The sequence below is a fragment of the Pogoniulus pusillus genome, chromosome 20 (genome assembly GCF_015220805.1).
Source record: "Pogoniulus pusillus isolate bPogPus1 chromosome 20, bPogPus1.pri, whole genome shotgun sequence".
NCBI classification, from domain to species: domain Eukaryota; kingdom Metazoa; phylum Chordata; class Aves; order Piciformes; family Lybiidae; genus Pogoniulus; species Pogoniulus pusillus.
Genome location: NC_087283.1, coordinates 14808600 through 14827265, shown reverse-complemented (window position 1 = coordinate 14827265; position 18666 = coordinate 14808600). Strand labels below are relative to the sequence as shown.

Here is an 18666-nt window from a genome sequence, read left to right as displayed (position 1 = left end):
ATGAGCTTTTATAATCAGTAGCACTGACACTCTTCAGTCCTTGACAGAGAATTGGGCCCAGATCCCCTTCCTGAACTTATAAATAATTTGGCTTCATAGACTACTTTGCATCCCTCTAAAAAACCTTCTCTCTAAAATCAATACTCTTGCCTATAACTTAAATGTCTTTCCGTACATCCGTCAAAACTGTTTGTTCTTCACAAATCTGTAACACCTTTATATGAAATGTATCCTAGTAATTTTTGACAAATTGTCAGAAATAAAGCTTGTTCCCAATGTTTGATCCTTCCTAGTGAATTCTTTTATGCTGACATTATACCTATACAAAATAATTAACAACAAAAAATACTACCTCACCATTAGCAAAATTTGACACTAAGAAAATGTATGAACACTACCAAACATGAAACAGAACCTGTAATACTAATACTGCAGTGGTAACTTCACAGTCTCTTTTTCCCCAATAAAATTGAGCTGGACACAACTATTCTGGTTTGAGCTAGAACAAAACTAAATCTGTTCAGTGATTTTACTTTTCAGTTCAGTTTCTTCTAAGCAACTGCACTGTCTGAAACTAACAGAAGGTTTAACAGACAATGCCAGCTTCTAGCAGTGATGTTTGATGTTTCAAATTAGTACCAAAGATTGGTGTGCAAACCAAGGTTACTGCCAAAACTTATGTACTGCATTGGGAGTACAGAGTAAAAGGCCACACTTGTGGGGAGCACTGCACAGTCCAGGTGACCCTAAACCGACCAAGGAGGTACTTAATTTCACAGGAGTTCTACCTTTGATCCTGACCCAAGAGTTCCAAAGTGCAGCTTCTCAATTCAGTTCCCATCTGTCACTGAGGCGAGTCTGGAACTTCTGCCACAGCAGCAGTGGTGACAATGACTAAGGGCCATCAGGGATGTTGTTTAATTGTTACTGTTTTCCATTAAAGTTGCTTAATTTCCTTTTCCAGCTCATAAGTATACCTCCCTTATACCCTTTCTCTTCCGTTTTGGTTAATACAGAGTATCTGTCACTCATTTAGTAGCTGGCCCAGTCCTAAACCTTGGTAACAGTGAAGGAAAAAATCTCACTCATCTACACCTGAATCTAATGCACAGAGATTGGTCAAAGTATCTCAAAAACATCCAGGTTGGAAAACACCCTCAGGATCACCAAGTCCAACCTATAACCCTGCTCTGCAAGATTGACTTTAGTCCACATCCTCAAGCACCACATCCAAATGACCCTCAAACACATCCAAGGTTAGTGACCCAACCACCTCCCTGAGCAGCTAATTCCAGTGCTGGACCACTCTCTCCATGAAAAACTTTTTAACTCATTAACATTTTACCAGGATGTGTAAACTACTGACAAGAAAAGAATGCAGAGCCAGTGACAGTTCAGAAGCAATGCACACAAACTGACACACAGCTAATTTCACTTAAGACCTATTTTTGTTGTGAGAATTGACAAAACCTGGAACAAATTATCCAGATTGGTTGTGGAATCTCCATTACTGCAACTATTCAAAACTCAACCACACAAACTGTTGTAGGCAAATACCAGTTTTGAGTGCGGGAAGAGAGTGGGTGTGTGTTACATACCCTTCAAGATGAATTGCAAATTTATTCTAGGTCAAACAAATTCTAGAGGGTTGATCCTACAGCCCAGGATACCAAGCTCACCACTTAGCTTAACCCAATGTATGTGAAACAAGTTAGCTAGAAAAAGTCAGCCCAAACCAAACTAGTCCTGAAACTTCAGGTGCATTGAGGAATATTTTTGGCACAGTTTATCCATAGGTAGAAGATGCTGTACAAATATAGAGTACTATGTTATACAGATACTCTGACACAGTGGAAAAAGAAACGTAATTCAGTGTTAAAAATAATTGGAGGGTAACTGTTTTTCCACTCTGTTAATAAAGAACACTCAAAAAAAAAACCAAAAAACCCACCAACCAAAAAAACCAACCACAACAACCCACCCTGCTGCAATGCATTCTGTAAAATTACTTAACCACCGACAGACAGAGGACACAGTTAAAGTTCCCAAGAAAAAAAAAATTAACTAATTCCAGACTGATTGTTTCCATGTTTCCTCAAGATAGAATCATCATATTACAATAACTGCCAATTCCTCCATTTTAGTGAGGTGCTTGGATTTAATTCTGAAGCAACACATACTTATTGTCACAAGAACCACTGACGAAGTTTATGAACTTCAAACATTGCCATGACAGAGTGAAACAATTATTTTTCACATTCCGGAATCATTATTGTTCATGAATAACACTGGCATTACATTAGCAATAGCAGGAGATCATCATCACCACTGAATTACTAGGTAGCTGTCTTCAATATTTGGCTCTTTCGTTGCTATGTTTAGATAGAGGTCAATACAGGATGCTAGATCAAATCTTCCTCTAACAACAGTGATTATCTAGAGTAGCAACACTGCTTCATTAGCATCATGTTGAATTTGTACTGGTGGTAAAGAAACCGAGTGTGAATCTAACATGGTATCCCATCCTAGCACTCAAGGGTAAGGAAGTACTTCAATTCTAGCTAATCTCAGCACCTTCTGACTCTGGACTATAATAAAGTCAAGCAGGGACAAGATCAGATATTAGTATTAGAGAGCTGTCAGTATATCAACTTAACTGTGGCCATGTCAAAAAATCGTTAGCAGCTTCTATGTTTACACAAAGTATTTCCATAACTTTCATGGTGAGAAGCAGTGAGAACTAAATACATGTGGGAAATGCTTCTCATAGACTCGGTATTTTTGAAGTTTTGCTCAATAACTTACATTCTGCTTTGAAAAGGGTCTGAAATACCTAGTCTGTCTCTTCAGTATGCCTAGTTATTCATCCAACTCATCTAAATGTGCCAGTATAAAGGCAACATGAGTGAATTAAAATCACAATGCTCAAACTGGATGCCACAGATATTGAAGAATTTGTCAGAAACTTCTCTAACCCAGCTCTTTTTTTCCAGCACTGGTATTTATACTTGAAGGATGGGGAAGGATAACTGTTTATGTAACAAATCCAGATTTCTTTATTTATTTATTTATTTCCAACCTTACTTGAAGCAAGAAAATTTGCATTCCAGGCTGTTGCATGTTTGTTTTTAATATTATATATATAATAAAATTACTGGGAAGTATTTGTGTAACTAAATGGAATTACTCAATCTTCTCCCTGAAGTCTACAGAAAAATATAACTCTCAAGTCAATAATCTACAAAAAAACTCCAACATTAAAATATCTTAACTTGGTCTTGTAACTATTTGGGATGTCTGTTTGGTGCTGGAGATTACAAAGCAAACTTCTTTCTAATCCTCTCTCTCGCTAAACTGCACATCATTCTTGCCTTCTTTCCCATCTCTTTTCTCCAGATGGACCTAAAATCTGGAAGAAAACAGAACACAGTGCTAATAGAACTGACTGATAAACTTTGATCATCCATGTAAATGGAGCATCAAGAACAAAGATATGGCTACTTCTCAAGACAAAGCAGTTTTCATGAGTGAAATCCAAGCAGGTGGTAACTAAGCAACAGCTCACCTGTACAGGGACCTTGATCACTTGACAAAGCAGAACAGAGCAACACAAGGGAACAAGGACTGGAGATAAGGAAGAAAAGAGAGGTCTTTTGTTGGCCTATCAGAAAGAGATATGGAAACGAGAACAAGAGATGGCTGCAAAAAGTAGCCTGATGATCTGTAAGAGCAGATGAAGAAAGGACCTCATGAACATTTTAGCAGCCACATTTTATACTTCAGACAGCTTCTTTTACTTCAATACCTCTTGCTTTGACCAGTATTGACAGAAATACTTGGAGCCTAGAGAAAAAACAATGCATCTCACCTCTAGGCTGGAAAAATGACAGTGTTCTGTCTTTAGTCCATGCAGTACCCATGTGGAAAAATACCTTAGCCAACGAGTGAAGAAATAAAGGTGATACATGGAACTTGAAAGGAGTTGCAGGGAACAAACAGCATGAAACCTGGGTGGATAGACTCTACATCAGGCTTTAGCAACTGTTTCAGGATGTAATGACTAGGGCAACATAGAAGCCAACAAGTATATAACTGACTCATGGATGAGATTAGGAAATTTGACGCAGAAATTAATAAATAGAGGCTGAGAGGCATATGGTAACAATATTATCTACAGCAGTCACTATCACAAACACTAGGAGTCGAGGCAATAAAGGGAAAAAAACCCCAGCACAACAGAAAACAAATCCAACGACCACACATAAAAAACCCAAACCAAACCAGCCAAAACTGAAACAACCACAAGACAAATATACCAAACCCCCAACATTTTTGAAGACTCTATGACTCCATTTTAAATTTTGATTTTAACTCTTGAGGCTGGCAATACCATAAACATTTCTCATCACATTACTACTTTTATATCTGCATATTGTAGAACTGTTCTGATGTTGCCTCCCATATAAATTGAAACTGCATTTGCCTTCAAAGGGAATGGAAAATTCAGCAGGATGACAATGTTAGGACTTGGACTTTTGAGTACTGATTTTGTGTGAGGACAATCTATACTGATCTCAGAGACAGGGATTGAAAGAGTTATACAATTGTGAGGTCTTTTTGTGAGGAACCTTGCTATCCTTTCCATCACATAAGGTTGCTACGCTCCTGAGGGAAAACAGTGAAGAACATTTAATTAAAAAAAGAACACCCACAATACATTATAAGCCATTTTTGCAATTTCACTTATTCTATCTAAAAAAGCAAGATACTGAAATATTATTAACATCCCTTAAAATATTTATTAAGAAATATTTAAATTAGCTGTATTAGTTCTATTAGAGTGATTCCATTTCCCTAGTATACTCAAGGTAAGGACTAATATTAAAATAATATCAAGAGCATTGATGATGCAACTGAGTTGAGGTTCTGATGAAGCTTATTTTGCCTCAATAATTGGTAATGAAGGAAAAGTCTGTAGGCTAATAATTAAAAGCAGAGTCCACTGATCATTCTGCAGATCTTCAACTGCTGCTTTTCTCTGCAAGTTAAGAACTGCTGCAAATGACAATGACACAGCATAAAATGTCGTATGGTGGGGGTACAATTAAAAACTCTGCTTGTTTGAAGACTGACAGCTCACCAACAGGGCCGCCAGTTTTAGGTAGCTTTCTGTAAGCTCATTGACAGTTTTCCCTGTGAAACTCTCTTCATCAGGTAAAATCCTTCTGAACCTTTGTCAGACAGCTCTTCAAAGCAAACAGGATGGGGAGTCCTACCATGAGGCAGCTATAAGGCTCATTAATAAAAGGCTTCCACACTCTGTTAGCCTTGTTCTGTATTTAATGATGGTTGCCATAAAGTGTAAAGAAAAGTTATTCCTAATGATCAGAGAGAGCCACTGCTACACTGAGCCATGATTAATGAGCTGAACTTGTTCATGAAGTCACTTTGTGTGTCTGGCTGGTGGACCTTTGAATTTGAAGAATTTTATTACATGTAAATATAATAGAGAAATTATTTGGTTAGCACACAGTGTATTTATGGTTTGAGAAAGGGGAGGTTTGGAATGGGTTATTTCCAGAGGAAAAGACAACCCTGACACAAACAATGAAATTCTACTTTTTCTCCCTTCTTTGGTTCAAAAACAATTGACAGCCAAATTCTCTGCCATGAGCTTGCCCAAAACCATGAGCACTTGGTCATAGAGAATCTGATCTTATCTGGACTGTTTAAAACAATCAAGATTTTCTGTTTAGGTATCTAAACTTGATTTATTAGGTCATTTCAGAGGACACATTGCTTTGGGAGACCCAGTCTATGCTGCAGTGACCCAAGCAGGCTGACACTGTACCTGGCAAATGACTCACACAGTAAGAACTGGAATCGCTTGCCCTTTGTCCAGAGAGTCAGGATTTGCCTGGTGAAACTGGGACATCTGGGACCTGTAAGCCTCATAAGTTTATACAAAGCCATAAAAGCATGAACCACTAAGCTTCTACTTGGACACTTTCATATATGCTACACTAGATCTGCTTTTGTGTGATTGAATAGAGAGGAAGTAGGGCTCAAGAGTCTTCGTTAGTGCTCCAGAAATCTTCCTGCCTGCCAGTTCTTTCTTACAGCACTGCTTCTCAGCATGTGGGGTGCACCTAGAGGTTAAGAAAGCATAACAAGGTACAACACATCTTCCACAGTGAGTTCCATGCCCTGTTAAGGCTCAAAAACATTCCTGACTGAAGTACCAGCTTGGGAACAGAACACCCCTCCTTTCACAGCAGAATAGCAGGTCCACCCACTAGTGCTGAGAAGACCTATAGTATATTTACTGTACAGTTTGAATATAAAGAAAAGAACAAAGCTAATAACATTGCAGTATGTGAAGGACACACTGAGATGGAATTCATTAACTACTTGGTACAAACTTTGGCGATCAAAATGACAAACGATCTAAGGCAAAGGACACTTCATGTAGCACTGCAAGAATTCATCTGTTCTCTTATACACTGCTGCTTCCAATGTGAGGTAAAACCAGAAATTCTACCTGCTCTGGAATCTGCAAGAAGGAGAGGACAAAACCTAAAAATATGATTAACCTAGTTTAGAAGTACAATACTGCCCTAATACTGTACATGGAGGGGAAATAAGTGCCTTAGTGTTTTTTGATTCTGGTATACTTTCAACTCATAAATAAAAATCTTAAATCTGGCGAGTACTCAGCTGAGAATCATTCCTCTCCCCTTACCACCTTCCAGCTTTGCTTCTAGATTGTGGGAGAGTTTGATTTGGACAAAACTGTTTGAGCATGAAAGGAACACTATTTGGGAAGTTTTCCGTCTCGACAAACGAGGAGAGTAGTTGACTAACCAGAATGGAAAGAAATTTTATGTGTGTTTTTTAGATTTTTATCTAGTATAAAGTTATAACAGTAGTAGCTCATACTGTCTTTCATATCCATCCTGGCTGTGTATAAATGGACAGACATGGGGAAATCCTATTTCTTCCCCTTTTGCTGCAAAAAATGAAAAATCCTTGCAATAAAACTCCCTTTAAAGTTTTCTACCTATTTTAGTTCAACTTTGCATTATAGAGCTTCCTTTGAACTACTGATCACACTGCCACAGTATGATGAAAACTGTTTAGGTCAATATTACCACTAAAATAAGCTCTTTGTCTTCTTTTTCTGTGGCATCAACCTGTACTTTCTTCTATTCTTCATGCTGAAGTATTCAAAAGTCTAGGTGGTGAACAAGATCAGCAAACCTACCTATATCTATACTAATGCTGTCTTATTTTGCCAGGCTAATTTTAAACTAGTTTGCCCCTCTTTGTTTTCCTTTCCTGCTAGCGTAAACACTTGGAGGACACAAAGGAGTTGCTGGGGTCAGGATAGATTAGGAGCACTTAAGCAACAAAAATGGCTTTGAAGTCACTTAAAGCAATGTGTCTTGACACAGTTGTGGCCACATCAGCTATTCCATCAGTAACCTAAGAAACTATTCTATTGTGAGTTTTATCAAGGGTGCCATTCTCACCTAGAAAACTTCCTTTTTTGATAAATGACAGAAATGAGTATCAAGGCAACTTTTAAAATAATAATTACTAGGAAGTATTTTCAACACCTAATGAACAGCTGCACACATGCTTTAGATCACATACAATGCCAGAGCGCCTGGACCGCTCCACAACAGGAGAGCCTTTCTGTAGTTGCCAGGCTGCCTGGACAATGTTACAGTACGGTGAGGCAACACCAAGTGCAAGGTGTAAATTTTGAGAATTGACTCGTGGGACACTTGTGGGATTTTTTTTTTCTTTTCTATGGTATAGAATAGTGTAGTTTAAATTGTCTAATGAGTGCAGCAGGAAAGCTAAGTGGGATTTGATATTTTGCTTAATGAGGTAGGCAGAAAATTGCTAATGGATTTAATCTGCATAATTTTTTTCTAGCATATGTATTCCCATGCACCCACACACATTCACTCTAGAACTCAATTGCTAATGATGGACTTCATTTGTTCTCACATCAGAATTAACTATACATTACAATTCATTAAACATTCTTAATTATCGCACTCATAACTTAGACCTTGTCTGTATTGAGCTGGGACACACACACACCACGACAACAGAAGGCAGTTCCTAGTTGCACTATACAAAAAGCAGTTCCTGTGACCAACAGCATAAATGCAGGCCCTTAAAGATGAGGTTTGTAACAATAGCATAAGCCCCACTGCGCAACTAATGTGTATATTTGCAAGGGAAGATTAATTTTGTATAGGTTTAAAACACCTTAAAGGATAAGGCCTTATCCTCCAGGAATACATGCAGCTATAATCAGAGCAGAGCATAGACAAACTCTCTGCAAATTCGGAAAAAAAACATGGAAGCGATTCATTACTTTCCAAGAATGGTTGATTCTATTGACAACTGACTGAATTTTCCACGGAAGATAAAATAAGAAGCAAAAAATTCTTTCCTCATCAAAAGAAATGTATGCAGTGCATGAGCTGGCATTATAGGAATTTCAATTTTGGGGTGAAAGGAAGAAAGGAACATATCAGGAGGGCAGTGTAACGCAAGCCTGTGCTTGGAATGGTGTGGAGACGGACATTTTTCTCTCCATTCTATCAAGGCTCTTACTAGTGGCAATTAAGAATGCGTTTGTTCCTTAACCACAGCAAACTCTCCTGCATCATGCAATTTTCCAATCATCCCAGTCCATAAGCATCTCTTACATAATGTCTCCTTCACACTATTTACTAAACACAATTTATCTCAACTATTGCACTACATTAAACACAACTGTAACACCTTACTGTAGCGTTACTTCACCTTGATTGTGTTGCAAAAAGATTTCCCATTAATTAAAATAACAGCAAGGTTTAAAATGGTCTTAATCTACAGCTAAAGGAGAACCAAAACTGTTTAGGTAGGGATACATTTAGAGAAGTTACTTTAGGGATGAATGTGGCTCATTTTGGATTAGTTAAATCCTAATCCTAGAATTCATCCTGTTGGAAGAGACCTTAAAGATCATCCAGTCCAGCTTTCGACTCAACACTGAAGGGTCAACACTAAAACATATCCTGAAGTGCCACGTCCATGCACATTTAATCACCTCCAGGGATGCTGATTCCATCAATGCCCTGGGCAGCCCATTCTGAAGTTCCATAACCCTCTCAATGTGTCTCTAACTCCTGTTTATCTTTGGTGAAAGCCTTTTTTTTTTTCGTTTCGATGGAACTCACCATCACATCCACTACACAATTTACAAAGCATCTCTGTATTGTTTGTTGAACTTTATAACTTTGAGAAGTGGAAAGGAAGAAAAGCAGAGAGAGAAAATTGAAACAGGCATCCCTCAGTGAGCTGGTGGAGGCTACAGGGAAGTTTGCCATGCTACTTGCCTTGCTCCTGCTTCTGATCAGCATAAAAGACACAAATACAAAAAAGAGATAGATAGAAAACCAGACTAAAATGCAGCTGCTCTTGAAATCGATTAATACAGCTAAAGATTTTAGAATAAAAGATCTTTGGAATCATTGAATGCAATCATACAATACAAAGATTTATATTAATTAGCCACATACCCTCCTCAAATGTCTTTTGGAGTCCAGTGTTACCTGCATTGTTTTACTACTTCTTCCCTTGAAATTTATTAATTCCAAATTTTTAATAGAATACCTGTATGAGGTACACATAAATAAAAATAGTGAATGATACTGTATTATGGGAATGGTAATAGCCTGTCTAGGCTTTTTAGGGAATAAGCCTCAGGTACAAATCCTGTGAAATTAAAATGCATTCTACAGCTTGCTTTTCAAGAAAAGTATCCCAGAAATGCATTATGATGACAAATATCTACATTAAATATAATATTGTATCACAGGATTTGTACCTCAGGTACATTTACCTTCTACAGTCTAGCATGTCTGCAAATGTTATTTCGGACAGTAACTAAGCCAAAATAGATGTATTTAAACGGTGGTATTCTGTGTTAAGAAGCAGTCACAATTAATTTGACAATAAGCATTTCTTTCCTGGGCTACCTATTATCTATTCAGGAGACTAAATAACAAGGCCATCTGGCCACTCACAAAAAAGGCTACAGTCAACACCTCTGTTGTCCTCAGCCTTTGCAGGCAAGAGCATGGAGGCTTGATTTTCCAGGTATGTCAGGCTTGCAGGGCTGAATAGTTACAGTCTTTCTACAATACATAGGCAGTTAACAGTTCATTCCTGTCTTTAACCATCACATTTCAGGACCTGAGTTACTTGAATGCCCTTCATCAATGAAGTCATTCAATAATAAAAGGAGAACATGAATTTCAACTGAAATATGTATTCAGAGTGACTCTGTGGACGCCATTATTTTCACGGCATAGAGCACCTTCGAAAGCTGGAGTAACATGAATGTGAGTTTCTTAGTTTTACAGAACTGTGTATACTTTGAATACAGAGTAGCACTTCCATTTCAGACAAAATTCACCTTTTCATTTGCATTGTGGCAAGGTTTAGACAGCTCTAGGGAGATGAGGTAGGAGTACATCCCCTTACCCTGTAGAATGGGCTCAAGCACAACACATTTTGCAGTGTAGGTGCACAGGTATGCTATGCCTCATACTGTTACCATCACAATTGCATTTTTGCATCACATTTGGCAATGGAGAGGTAGCCTTGCTTCCAGCAAGCTTCACCCTGTCTTTGCCAGTGAGAGAAGCCCTCTACACTCACTCTCTAGTTTACGTAACCCCCCTATGTTAAGGAATCACTTATATGGGCTATTTTGAAACCAACTATACACCAGTTTTGACTCAGTTTGAAAAAGCAATTCTTTCAGTGTTATTTACGGCACTTCAGTTGTTTGAAAGAGTAGAAATTGCTCACCAGCCTTCTCAAACTCCTAGAAATATCTGCAAATAATTTTTTTTCTAGTGTGCAGTATTAGTAGTTTTTTTTCCATAAAACAAGCAGGTGGTAGTGCAGATAAATACATTCTAATTACAACCTATGTTAAAGGCTGCCAGTTCCTACTGAAAACAAGAATTAGATTACTACAAAAACTTAAAACCTCAAGTCCAAGTAATTAACTTCATCTGGTTAGAAAAGTGGCCAAGGCATAACTGATTTCTGGCAGAAGGGACAGCATGAAGAATGTTTTAAAGACTATTTCCTGTTAATTTTAGGTATTAAACACCATTTTAAGAGAGTTTGGAGTTTGTGCATCAAATGTTTTAACTTAGACTATATTCTCACTCACAGGAATGCAACTTCTTACAAATCTTTGCAAGCCGTTGCCATAAGTTACACAAAAAAAACACCCCACAAAAATTCGGAAAGAAGCTAATTATGTCACAACTATCCACAACAGATTATATCCACATTAGGCAAGTTATTTCTAAATAGGTTAAGTGATTCTGTATATCCAGTAGAATCTCTATTGAACTTATAACCAAGGTGATTTTCCAGTTCCTATGCTGACATAATTACATTGTCATAACATTATTCGTATCCATTACATTCAGAAAGGATACATAGGTATTCCTATCACACTTCTCTTAAATAATCATACTTACACTTCACAATGTTTAAGACCAAATACCTGACCCAGATATTGACATAACACCTGGGCATGGTTGGGGACACAACAGGCCAAGTACAGCAAACTTATTGGAAATGTTTATTAAATTTCTACATTGGTCTATCATTTATGTCACAGTGGGTTATGTCATTCAGATTTCATTGTATCACATCATGCCTGTCAAATTATAATGGTGCTTGACTGGCAAAACACAATCTAGTATAAAATTTGATTCTATCTTACCTGTTTGGAGTTTTGCAAAGCACAGCAGATTATATGTCCTTTAAAGTACTGTAACTTTCATTACAGACTTGTTGTCAACAAACTGTTCAGCTCAAAAAGAACATTCACAAATGAATGCCACATGTCATGTAAGTGTGCAATAAATTGAGAGAAGCCAAAATTACAACGTCCAGGTAACTGATGAGCTGGCAAACTATATTTACATGAGTGATTGAGTATCAAACAATGATTGAAATAAGACACAGATGTCAGCTTTATCACTCTAGCATTGAAGCATACAGGGCAGATAGAACAGGTTCCCTAAAACATACTGCATGACCACTGAAGCCATAGTATCACACAGCTACATGTACAAATTTGAAGCAGTGCAGTTAAAATATAAGTTACTAACACAAATTAAGGTAAAGAAAATTCTCCCTGCTGAAGTTTATTTGGACTACACATTCAACATTGACTTTGAAGTCCACAGGATAATTGGCGCACAGGCTAGAACAGGACGTAAGTCTGCCTTCCTTCAGTCTTACTCCCTGCCAGTGGTGTCCTCTCACAGTTAAAATGATATCTTTCAGAACAGCTTCTACCTGGCTGTAAATTTGGGGAGCACCCAAGGAAAAGATTTTCTACTTCAAAATTAACAAAAATAAGTATTAAAATCTAGAAATAAAATAGTAAGAGTTAAGATATTCTTGGCAACCTCTACTCTTTTCTCAGATCACCAAAAGTTCAAGTACTGAGGAATGTCCTTAAAAAAAAGTATGCTGCCTGCCTCAGTATCTTCCAACAGAGAAAGGATAACAGAGCAAGGACAGAGCCAGCTGAGTCACAAACCACCTCCCTGCACTATAAAACAGAGTCCCCATGTCAAATGATTCAGGATACTTCCATTTCTTGTAATAGTAGTAATTGCTTTGAAGTCACAAAACTCCTAACATCTGCCACAGAACAAAAATCATACCTCTGACAGTTATATTACAAGTCATAAGAAAGTGACAGAAAGAGGAAAAATAGGTGAGACACAAGCAAAACAAAATGACAAAATTATTTAGCCACGGAAAAGTGAAGTGATTAACTGGTGTGGAGCTACTGTGATCATGGAATGATCTTGTTTAAAAACAAGGCTTTTGACCAAGAGGTAGCAGAAAAGACATATAAGAGAAGATTGGTACGTCCAGGTTTAGGTTTGCCAGGAATACAAAAAATACAGAACTACAAGTGTCAATAACGCTCTCAAATAGTCATTTTCTCAAGCATGGAGCAAAAAACGGATGAAGGAAACATCCTGGATACAAGGACTGAATGAAAAGCTTTACATTCCTGTTATGAATGCTTTCTGAAAAGAGAAACAAGCAGTCTGTTCAAGTTTCGCACACAGATATGTACACACATTTCAGATGTCACTATGTAGCTCCCATCAATCTCAGAGAAGTTAATCACTGAAATCTAATAAAAATGGCCAACATGCTCCAAATAACACCCATAACATGGTGCGAAGTGTTGCTGTCTACTACAATCAGTAAATAAGTGTCTTTTAAGTTAAAACCACCTTAAAAATGCTGTAAGAGAAAGAATTTTCCTTGCAAGTAAACATCCATTAGGCAACATGCTGTTAAAAAAAAAAAAAAAACACACAAAAACCAACAGATGAACTCTTGTTCTTCCATACGTCCAAAATGTTTAAAACTAAAGTGAGGTCATCTACTCACATCGTAAGTTTGTTCAAGCAATACAGCATTTTCTTTTTTTATACAAGATGACTTATCTCTGTTTTTCTTCATTTGTAGTTGTTATGCCATTACATAAAGCAAAGCATACGCTTCCAAAATTATCTAACCGACAGCGCAACATAAACTTCTTTCATTTAGAAATGGCTTTTCCATGACACTGCAACATCTCCATTATCAAACAGGAAAATATGTAATATATTAACTCATGAGCTGAACTATTTTTTAAATTGAGAAAAAGAAATGAAATCATGACATCTACTTTGGCACCCAAAATATTTCTTGACCTTTTCTAGTAGACTGTCCTTGTCACACCATAATGAAGAAAGCAAAAAACATCCCTTTTCATGTCTTTAAGTACCTTACTGTTAAGAATATTTTCTCACTGTGTCACTAAATGGTATTTTATATTATAGGTAAAAAAAAACCCAAAGAAATACACTTCAAGAATAGAATATTGCTCAAAAGGAGTAAATGCAACTGATTCAGATAAAGAAAAAAAATCAAGTATCTGGAGTGAATTACAGGCCATCTTATTTCAAATTAAGTCACCTCCTACCTATACAAGTACCTTGTTAAACACTGATGCATACCCCTTTCTTTGTCTTTAAATTGACATGTATTTCATTTACTTGTATTAAATAAATGTAATCAAAATATTGCATCTACCTCTGTACTACAAATTGCTTTTTATTTGTCACTAATGCTCATTTTTCATTCTGCTTTGAAATATCTAGCCACACTCAGTTTTCTTTTCTCTCAGGCTTTGATATATTGGAATCATTTCCCCGGGCAGCAATCAGCATTGATAAAAGAGTTTGAAACTCAGTTCACAGATAGCATATTTGCATGTAAGAGAGCTAGTACTTATTTCCACTCTTCATTGAAACAAACAGGGGAATACACCTGCAGACAGAACTGAACTTAGACAGCAAGACAGACAAACGCTGGATTTAAAAAATGGTGCATTCAGAGGTTTGTTTTACTTCTGGACATAAGGTTCTATATGCACAAGTAATGGCAAATGTACTTCAGTAACAGAAGCACACACTGACTGCTGAACAAGCTTTGTGTCTCAGTAGGCCAGGAGGCTGAAAACTAAATAACTACAACTAAGGAAAACTACTAACTAAAATAACCAATTAAATTAGATTCGGACACAAGAAGCAAAGGCAAACATTTCAACCCCACCTTTCCTCCCAGCTCCCCTAGGCCCCAGTTCTTCACCAGAACTCCTCTGCACCCGCCCTGAGAATCAGAATGGGGATGGGGCCATAGGGAGCACACAGAGGCCCCTCAGAATCACAGAAAATTCAGGTTGGACAAGACCATCAGGATCACCAAGTCCAACCAATAACCCTATAAAGCAGGCTTTTAAACATATCCCGGGTGGTGACTCACCCACCTCCCCGGGCAGTCCAGGCCAATGCCTGACCACTAGTTCTGTGAAAAAAAAACCAAAAACAAATTCCTTGTATCTAGTCTAAACCTACCCAGTTGCACCTTGAGGCCACTGCCTCTTGTCCTATCACTATCTACCCGTGAGAAAAGACCAGCACCATGCTCTCCATGTCCTTTCAAGTAGCCATAGACAGCTCCCTTCAGATCCTTCTCCCCAGCTCCAGTGTGGGCCCTCCCCAGGGGCTGGGGTTCCCGTCAGCAAACACAGACCTGCTGCTGCTTCTGATGAGGTTTCTTCTGCCTTTCCACACTTGTGCTTCTCTGCTCTTCCTGCATTTGTCCAGCATGTTCTGCCCTCTCATATCATTCCAAAACGCACCACCACCCTCACTGACGCGCTGCTAAAGCCTGTGGTGAGTCCCTCGCAGAACCGGCCAGAACCAGCCAGATCCGGCACGAGGCAGCCGCACGAGGCAGCCCTGACCGCCCCTTCAGCGGCCCCTGCAGCCAGCACCGGGGCACGGACAGTCAGGACTCCTTCCTGCAGTGCAAGCTTGGCTCTTTCTGTAGCAGGCAATCCTCAACCAAGACTCCCAAGACATGCCCCAGAATGACTACACCCTTTAAAAGCAAACAAATAAACAAAACAACCCCAGAAGACCCCACCAAGGAGGCAAACCTCAGTTGCATTTATCTTTTCCTCAGTAACGTTACTTTCAGAAAGAATGACTGTAACCTGCTGCCCCTGTAGTTCCTATTCCAGCACCACTTCACATGCACTTCAAACCAATTTGTCTTATCCACTTCCTTTCAAACTAACAGATGAAAACAGCAATCCCTTAAATCACACAGTGCTGCTAAGGTTTTGGGATGTGCATGATGGAAAGCAGACCAGTGGTCAGATTTTTTTAACATTTTAAATGGATCAAATAAGCACCTAGGACACAACCTACAACAGTGACAAAGTCTGCTTGACCCTTGCTGTGATTCCCCACAGACACACAGTTCAGGTACTCTGGAGAACATATTGCAAATACATAGAAAGTCTTCCCAAGGTAAAATAAATGCCCTTCACGCATGAGCAGCAGGCTAGACAGGCTGCCAGGCTCTAGACCACTCTTGCCATTTTCAGTTCTTGTTTGGGAAATGATGCAGTCAGTATACTGACACTATCAGAGACCTGCTTTGGGGGTGCAGGGAGACATTGAGAGTAGAAAATAGCAGCTTACACAAGAGGGATCTGAGCCACAGAGATGACTTTGGATTCATGCTGAACCTGTCATTCTTTATTTCTGTTGCTTTGTCCCTGCCACTTCCATTTGGGTATAGTTGTATTTGGATTAATGACTGGAGACAAATGCTACGGGTATTGACAAGTAGTAACAACTGTTCTTTAATTAGAGTCTTGTGCTATAAACATGTCTATAGTGACATGGCAATTCAAAGGTACAGATTTCTGCTGACTTTTTAGACCTGTGAATAGCAGCAAGAGTCCTGTCAAATAATCCATCCAGCTTTCCCACGTTCTTGCTGACAGCCAACTTGATAAAATCATTCCAGTCACTTCACCAGGCAGATGCAATAAGTCAGCATTGCAAGGGGATCTACATCTGTGCTCTGCATCATTTTAGTTATTTTTTAATTATTAAAAACAAGGGGAAATAAGTGCAAATTACATACAACCAAACTTTCTTAAAGTTACCAACATAATCATAAACTAAGTTTTGATGCACCTCAATACCAGGTTAATTCTGTATATGTGCCTCACAGCAGAGACATTTCACAAGCTGGCCAGTTTGGGAGATGAGGTCAACATTCCTAAGATTCAGGTAAATGCCAGTGGAACCTTTCAGAGGCACGTCAGGCTGGAATACACACCAATAGCAATCACACTTATAAACCTCACTCAATTACAGGCTTTTCAGCTCAGAATGAAAAACATGCCTGCCCTAAAGAAATGCATTTAGGGTTTTTCATTTCTGAGTGGTGAAAGAATGATGTCAGCCATCCATTATTGATCTCCTCAGGAAAAAAAGCATCAAATAAAGCAGCTCCGAAGATTCTACTACAACAGAGTTATGCTGACTTGCCACATTCATTTAAAATTAAGATAGAACAAGTTCGTCTTTTAGGAAAACAAAAACGTGCATCCAAAAGATGGCTTTAATTCAATAACAATGCCTAATACTTTTTAATAGTAAGTAACATCTTTAGGCCAACAGTCATCAAAAGATAAATGCCTCACATGAAATACTGCCCAGCTAATACAAAAACCTTTTCCCCTCAACAACTAAAAAACATAGGCTGTATCTATTACATGCAGGAAGCTAGCACATTCCATACTATTAAATTATTTGTGGATTTTCATCACCTTTCAAATACTGCCTAAATCAGACCTGGAAAAACTTTAATGCTAAGAAAATTTTTTTTCTGAACTTTTGGTACTCCCATAGAGGTCCCATTCCTCTCCCTACCAATCATTTCTACAAATCACTATCATTTTCAAACTACACTGCAAAAGCATTTAGGACATTTCTGAAATGGTGCAGGCACACACCCCTTCTGCAGCCTCCTGAGACACAGACACTGTACTTCACAAGCCAAGCACATACAGCATGAGACACTAAAACATTTCTTCCAAAACATTAATACAACTTTCCTGCTGATTTGTAGAAAAAAACATATAAATAGCATTACATCACACTTACCTGGAATCCTCTTCTGCCTGTTCTTACAGCTTTTACTCAATTGTTCCTCCCATTAAATAAAAGGTACTTTTTGCCCCAAAAGGCATTACATAGAAGAAAACAAATTAATGCCTGACTACTAATTACTAACGTCTCCTAAGTCTCTGAAGAAGTTTTGTAGAACAGTTAGAAATCTTCTGGATGGACATGCTAAATTGGTACAAAACTGCTACACTTAATAACTACCTTCAAAAAATGCCAACTCTGAACTGCTGGTAGATCGTTTTGAAGGTCTTCACTCAAATGCATCTCACCTGTGACAATACTGGAAACTTCTGTTGGGGGGGAGTGTTCGTCAGGCATTTACTTAACAAGCTGCAGGTGTTCTCTACCTCTGAAAAACTGTGGAGTTCAGAACACCTGGCTTTCTTTCTAATTTTTCTTTGAAGAGGTAAACTTGACTGCCACATATGGGATAGTTTGGGTTACACATAACCAGTGTAGCAATGGTATCTTTTTCTAGACAATTGACTACCAGTGTCCTTGTAAAATCTAGTAAGTAGGAGTAAGGTCAATGCAGCACATTCTTCCAATAGAGATTTTTGAAATATGTCAGCAAAGCAGAATAGAAAATTAAATTACTACTTATGCACAAGTAGCAAAATTCGTACACTGGCAACCTTTTAAATGAATTCTAAAAGGCTGTCCTTTCCAGTATATACTCCACTTTTTCCATGGCAGTTTTTCTACAAAAAAATGTACACTGTGTTAGTCTCAGAGTTAGGTAAACAGGATTTTTGTTTTTTTAAACTTTTACCTGGACATTGAAAGAAAAATAAAAGGAAAACATTCTCTACTGAGACAATATAACCTAGATTACTAGCTGTTAAATAAGTAATTTTGAATAGAATATTTTTCAGAAGCAAGAAGGGGACAATATCTAGCAAGAAAGTAATTTCAGAATAAATACTAACCATGAGAAAATACTGCTATATTTTTTTTTTAACACAAGTATACCTGCCTGAGGAAAGGCAGG

The 18666-nt window shown here is 38.1% G+C and overlaps 1 long non-coding RNA gene across 3 annotated transcripts in view; it reads right to left on the bottom strand.

Moving 5' to 3' along the window:
* LOC135184503 (uncharacterized) overlaps positions 1 to 17918 on the bottom strand; it is a 109629-nt gene extending 91711 nt beyond the window's left edge. For all 3 annotated transcript variants that reach the window (XR_010306062.1, XR_010306061.1, XR_010306060.1), the window contains exon 1: positions 17652 to 17918. This is a non-coding gene — a long non-coding RNA (uncharacterized LOC135184503). The remainder of the gene's footprint in view (positions 1 to 17651) is intronic.
* Between the last annotated feature and the right edge of the window lie 748 nt (positions 17919 to 18666).